The sequence below is a fragment of the Canis lupus genome, chromosome 3 (genome assembly GCF_003254725.2).
Source record: "Canis lupus dingo isolate Sandy chromosome 3, ASM325472v2, whole genome shotgun sequence".
In the NCBI taxonomy this organism is placed as follows: domain Eukaryota; kingdom Metazoa; phylum Chordata; class Mammalia; order Carnivora; family Canidae; genus Canis; species Canis lupus.
In genome coordinates, this window is record NC_064245.1 from 43,977,523 (window position 1) to 43,983,353 (window position 5,831).

Consider the following 5,831-nt stretch of genomic DNA (forward strand, 5'->3'; position numbering starts at 1 on the left):
TGCTTGCATGTTCTGTGTCCCATGGTCTTACAATAATGTTGCTATGGGCACTCCAGAACAGGATATTTAGATAAAAACTACTAAGGATGTTTCATTACTGCATTTACATAAATATTTATTGCACCTATTTATTCAGTTTTAGGACATGGTGTTTCCCTAGGGGTGTCTTATATTGTCTCTTGGATAAGAGTGCAAAGTGACTTTTCATCTAATTTTATTCCAGTTATCATTCCCTCTAACAAGTATTCCAGTACATCTACTTATAAGAGCCAACACACATAAAGACAAGATATTTTGAAGATGCCTGTAATTTAGTGGACTTCTAAGGTAAATACAAACAAAAATGGGAATGATAAATCCATAGACATTTTTCTCAAAAAAAATTAAGAATAAAAAAAAAATAAGAATAATCATTGTAACTTTCTATTTCTGTAATACAGCTCTTTCTTAAATAAACTGGGCTGTCTATTCAGTCCATATAGTCTATTTTAGAATAGTAATGTTTTACTTTTTCTGTTTATTTTTTCATAGAAGTTTCTATTACAGAAAAGGTATCAGGCCAGCTAAAGATAAAAATAGACATCGTGAACTTTCTTTCTTTTTTAATAATAGTGGCTCTACTCCCCAGGAAAAGAGGAAAAGAAGCGTCCAGCCAAAGGAATTTAGTTAAGCCCACACTGGGCCTGAACTCACAAACCCTGAGATCAAGACCTGAGCTGGGATCAAGAGTCAGTTGCCTAACCAAACTGAGCCACCCAGCCATTCTGACATGGCAAACTTTTAACTTCAACTCTCTAAACTTCAGGCTAAAAGAAAAGTTTAATGAAAAGAAATATCCAAAATAGGAAATTTGCCAAATGCCCTAGTGTCCTAGAATAGATAGAAAACTGTAGAAGTGCTACAGAAATACCAAGCATGGTATGATTTGAAGTATTTAATATTAAGTATGAAAATAGTTCATTATTTTTCCATGGCCTTGGCAAATAATCCTAACACTAGCTGACATTTGCTGAATGTTCCATCTGTATCAGGCATTGTGCTAAGTACTTTAGGTGTATTATTTCATTTAAGGCTCATAAAACCCTAGGAAGTATGATAATATTATGATACCTACTTGGTAAGGGAGGAAACTGACCCAAGCATCTTCTGAATCTTGCCCTGGTTCCTTAGCTGGTCAGCAGCAGAGTGCAGACCCAAGTCCAGTCTTCCTTATCCCAAATCACCAAGCTCCATGGCAGGTGGGGCTTGGAGGAGAGACAGCTTCTTTTACGTTTCTTGATTTTCTGTGAAGAGCCTGCTATGTGTTGTTTCTCCCGTAATGACTAATACTCCAGAGGGAAATAAGAAAGGCTTCTGTGATGAAATCAACACGATGGCTTCTGACCCACTTCTGGACAAACACATGGGTAGGATTGTCAAATCTGACCAGCTCTTTACCCCATTCCCAGGCCATGTGGTGTCTCAGCAGAGCCTCGGTCTGTGCCTAAAGGCTATCAAGAAGGCTACAAGTGCTACCTCTTGTTGTGGTCATGACATTTCTTGGGAGAGGGAGCCTGGAAGGCAAGAAGACTTTAGTACCTCTGCTGAGTTGAATGTTTTGAAAATGGAACACATTTTCTCACCTTTAAAAATCACTGGCCATTGGGCAGCCCTGGTGGCCCAGCAGTTTATTGCCGCCTCTAGCCCGGGGTGTGATCCTGGAGACCCAAGATCAAGTCCCACGTCAGGCTCCCTGCATGGAATGGAGCCTGCTTCTCCCTCTGCCTGTGTCTCTGTCTCTTTCTCATGAATAAATAAATAAAATCTTTTTTTTAAAAAAAGCTACAGTAATCATCATAAGAGCATGGTATTGGCATGAGGTTATACAAATAGTACAATGGAATAGAACTGAGAGTCCAGAAACAAACCCAGATGTATATAATAAACAAATTTTCAAGAGAGATGCCAAGACAATTCAATGGGAAAAGGATAATATTTTCAACACTGGCATTGTAAAAATTGCACAGTCTTACATGAAAAATGAACTTCAATGCTTATTTCATGTCATCAACAAAATTAACTAAGGTAGATAATAGTAGACCTAATGTAATGGCTATAACTATTAAACTTCTAGAAGAAAACATAAGAGAAAATCTTTGTGCTATTTGCCTAGACTAAATTTGTTGGATAGAACAGAGATATTAACTATTAAAATATATATGAATTAGATTCCATCAAAAAATTTTAACTGTTGTTCTTCAAAAGACTCTTAAAAAATGAGAAGGCAACTACAAACTACAAACTAAGGGAAAATGTGTCCAAAACATCTATGTGACAGAGAACTTTTACCCAAAATACAGAAAACTTTTACAACTCAATTATATGAAGACAAACAACCCGATGTTTAAAATGCACAGAAAACAACTGAAGAAGATACATCAATGACAAAAAAGCACATGCAAATATATTCAACATCATTAGTCATCAGGGAAATGCAAATCAAAATTTCAATGACATTCTACTACACGCTCTTTATGATGGTTAAAATTAAAAAGACTAACATTATCAAGTATTGGCAAATATGTGAAACTGGAAGTGTCTTACATTGCTAGTGGAATGTAAAATTGTACAGCCACTTTGGTTTGTTGTTGTTGCTGTTGTTTGGGGGATGATGATGTCCTACAAGTGATTATTATAGTGATAGTTACAATTTTGTGACTGTACTAAAAACCACAGAAGTGTATACTTTATTTATTTTTATTTAAATTAGTTAGTTAACATACAATGTAGTATTTGTTTCAGGAGCAGAGTTTAGTGGCTCATAACTTACATATAATACCCAGTGTTTCTGCTGGGGATTTACCCCAAAGATGCAGATGCAATGAAACGCCGGGACACCTGCACCCCGATGTTTCTAGCAGCAATGTCCACAATAGCCAAACTGTGGAAGGAGCCTCGGTGTCCATCGAAAGATGAATGGATAAAGAAGATGTGGTCTATGTATACAATGGAATATTACTCAGCCATTAGAAACGACAAATACCCACCATTTGCTTCAACGTGGATGGAACTGGAGGGTATTATGCTGAGTGAAGTAAGTCAGTCGGAGAAGGACAAACATTATATGTTCTCATTCATTTGGGGAATATAAATAATAGTGAAAGGGAATAGAAGGGAAGGGAGAAGAAATGGGTAGGAAATATCAGAAAGGGAGACAGAACATGGAAGACTCCTAACTCTGGGAAACGAACTAGGGGTGGTGGAAGGGGTGGAGGGCGGGGGGTGGGGGTGACTGGGTGGCGGGCACTGAGGGGGGCATTTGACGGGATGAGCACTGGGTGTTATTCTGTATGTTGGCAAATTGAACACCAATAAAAAATAAATTTATTATTTAAAAAAATACCCAGTGCTTATCCCAACAAGTGAACCTCCTTAATGCCCATCACCTATCTAGCCCATCCCCTCACCTCCCCTCCAGCTATGCTCAGTCTGTTCTCTATAGTTAAGAGTCGCTTAGGGTCTACCTTCCTCTCTGTTTTTTATTATTATATTTTTCCTTACCTTCTCCTATGATCCTCTGTTTTGTTTCTTAAATTCCACATGTGAGTGAAATTATATATTTGTCTTTCTCTGACTGCCTTATTTCCCTTAGTATAATACACTCTAGTTTTATCCATGTTGTTGCAAATGGCATTCTTTTTGTCACCAAGTAATATTACACACATGCACACACACACATATATGTGGAATATACACAATATTCCACTTATTTGTATATATTACATCTTCTTTATCCATTCATCAGTTGATGGACATTTGGGCTCTTTCCATAATTTGGTTATTGCTGATAATGCTGCTATAAACATTGGGGTGCATGTGCCCCTTCTAATCAGCATTTTTGTATCCTTCAGATAAATATCTAGTAGTATAATTGCTGGGTCATAGGGTACTTCTCTTTTTAACTTTTTGGGGAACCTCCATACTGCTTTCCAGAGTGGCTGCACCAGCTTGCATTCTCACGAAGAGTGCAAAATGGTTTCCTTTTCTCTGCATCCTTACCAACATCTGTCCTTCCCTGGGTTGTTACTTTTAGCCATTCTGACAGGTGTGAGGTGTTATATCATTGTGGTTTTGATTTGTATTTCTCTGATGCCAAGTGATGTTGAGCATTTTTTCATGTGTCTGTTAGCCATCTGGATATCTCCTTTGGAAAACTGTCTGTTCATGTCTTCTGCCCATTTCTTAAACAGATTATTTGGTTTGGGGTGTTGAGTTTGATAAGTTCTTTACAGATTTTGGATACTAACCCTTTCTCCAATATGTCATTTGCAAATATATTCTCCCATTCCATTGGTTACCTTTTAGTTTTGTTGATTGTTTCCTTTGTTGTGCAGAAGTTTTTATCCTGATGAAGTCCCAATAGTTCATTTTTGCTTTTGTTTCCCTTGCCTTGGAAACATGTCTAGTAACAAGTTGTTGTGACTGAGGTCAAATAGGTTGTTGCCTGTTTTCTCCTCTAGGATTTTGATGGATTCCTGCCTCACATTTAGGTCTTTCATCCATTTTAAGTTTATTTTTGTGTATGGTGGAAGAAAATGGTCCCATTTCATTCTTCTGCATGTCGCTTTCCAGTTTTCCTGATACCATTTGTTGAAGAGATGTTTTTCCATTGGATATTCTTTCCTGCTTTGTCAAAGATTAGCTGAACATTACCATCACTGTGGAAACAAGTTTGACAGTTTCTTATAAAGTTACGTATTCATCTACCCTGTGACCCAGCAATCTAAAATCAAAAAGAAAAAAATATTGATACACAGAGCATCATGATTAATCTCAAAAGCGTTATAATACACTGAGTGGAAAGAGCCAAACACAAAGTACTATATAAGGTGCAATTCCATTTATTTTTTTAAGATTTTATTTATTTATTCATGAGAGACACAGAGAAAGAGAGGAAGAGACATAGGCAGAGGGAGAAACAGGCTCCCTGTGGGGATCCCTATGTGGGACTCAATCCCAGGACCCTGGGACATGCCCTGAGCCAAAGGCAGACACTCAACCACTGAGCCATCCAGGTGTCATGAACAGTTTTTGAATTAAACTTTTACATTCATTTATAATTAAATGCCAATTATCCAAATAACATAACAGCCATAAAAATGGTATTTTCAATAAAATTTTATATATACTTGTTTGCTTCCTTCACACTCAGAAAAACATGATACTTACAGATTTTCAATACAATGACATATGAAATACTATCGACTGTTTCCCTGACAATCTACCCCAAAACACTTATTCACTCTAACCCTTGACATAAACTATATGGAAAAAAATTTTAAAGTTCCATTTTTTTTAGAGGATAAATTCAGACGATAGTTGATAGAAAGCTACACTCAATCCATATTTAAGTCTATTTTATCAGACTAGTTCATTTAACCGTGTTTGTGAAGAGGTTTTCGTGTGATTGGATAACTATCTCTTAAAGACAAACTCAAAGCCATGGTGACTCCATCACCGTATTGTGACAAGAATTCACTATTTTTCTTACAACAGACAGGATAGAATTCAAGGTTAAGGGTAGAATACCAGACTTGCTTCATGAGCAATTTTAATGGTAGAGGAACCTTGACTCTTGCTTCTTATATTACTTCAACTAAAACTGACCTTCAACATATGAAGATTTCATTTTCACAAATAAATGGCTGGCCTGATGTCTTTTATTAGAATCACAAACAGGAATCAGCATGCTTTCAAGGCCACAATCTTTCTTTTAATTCAAGCTACAGATAATACGGATAATAGAACGGAAGTCATGGGAGGGTACTAAAAGCTAAAGTAATCTTTGTTTC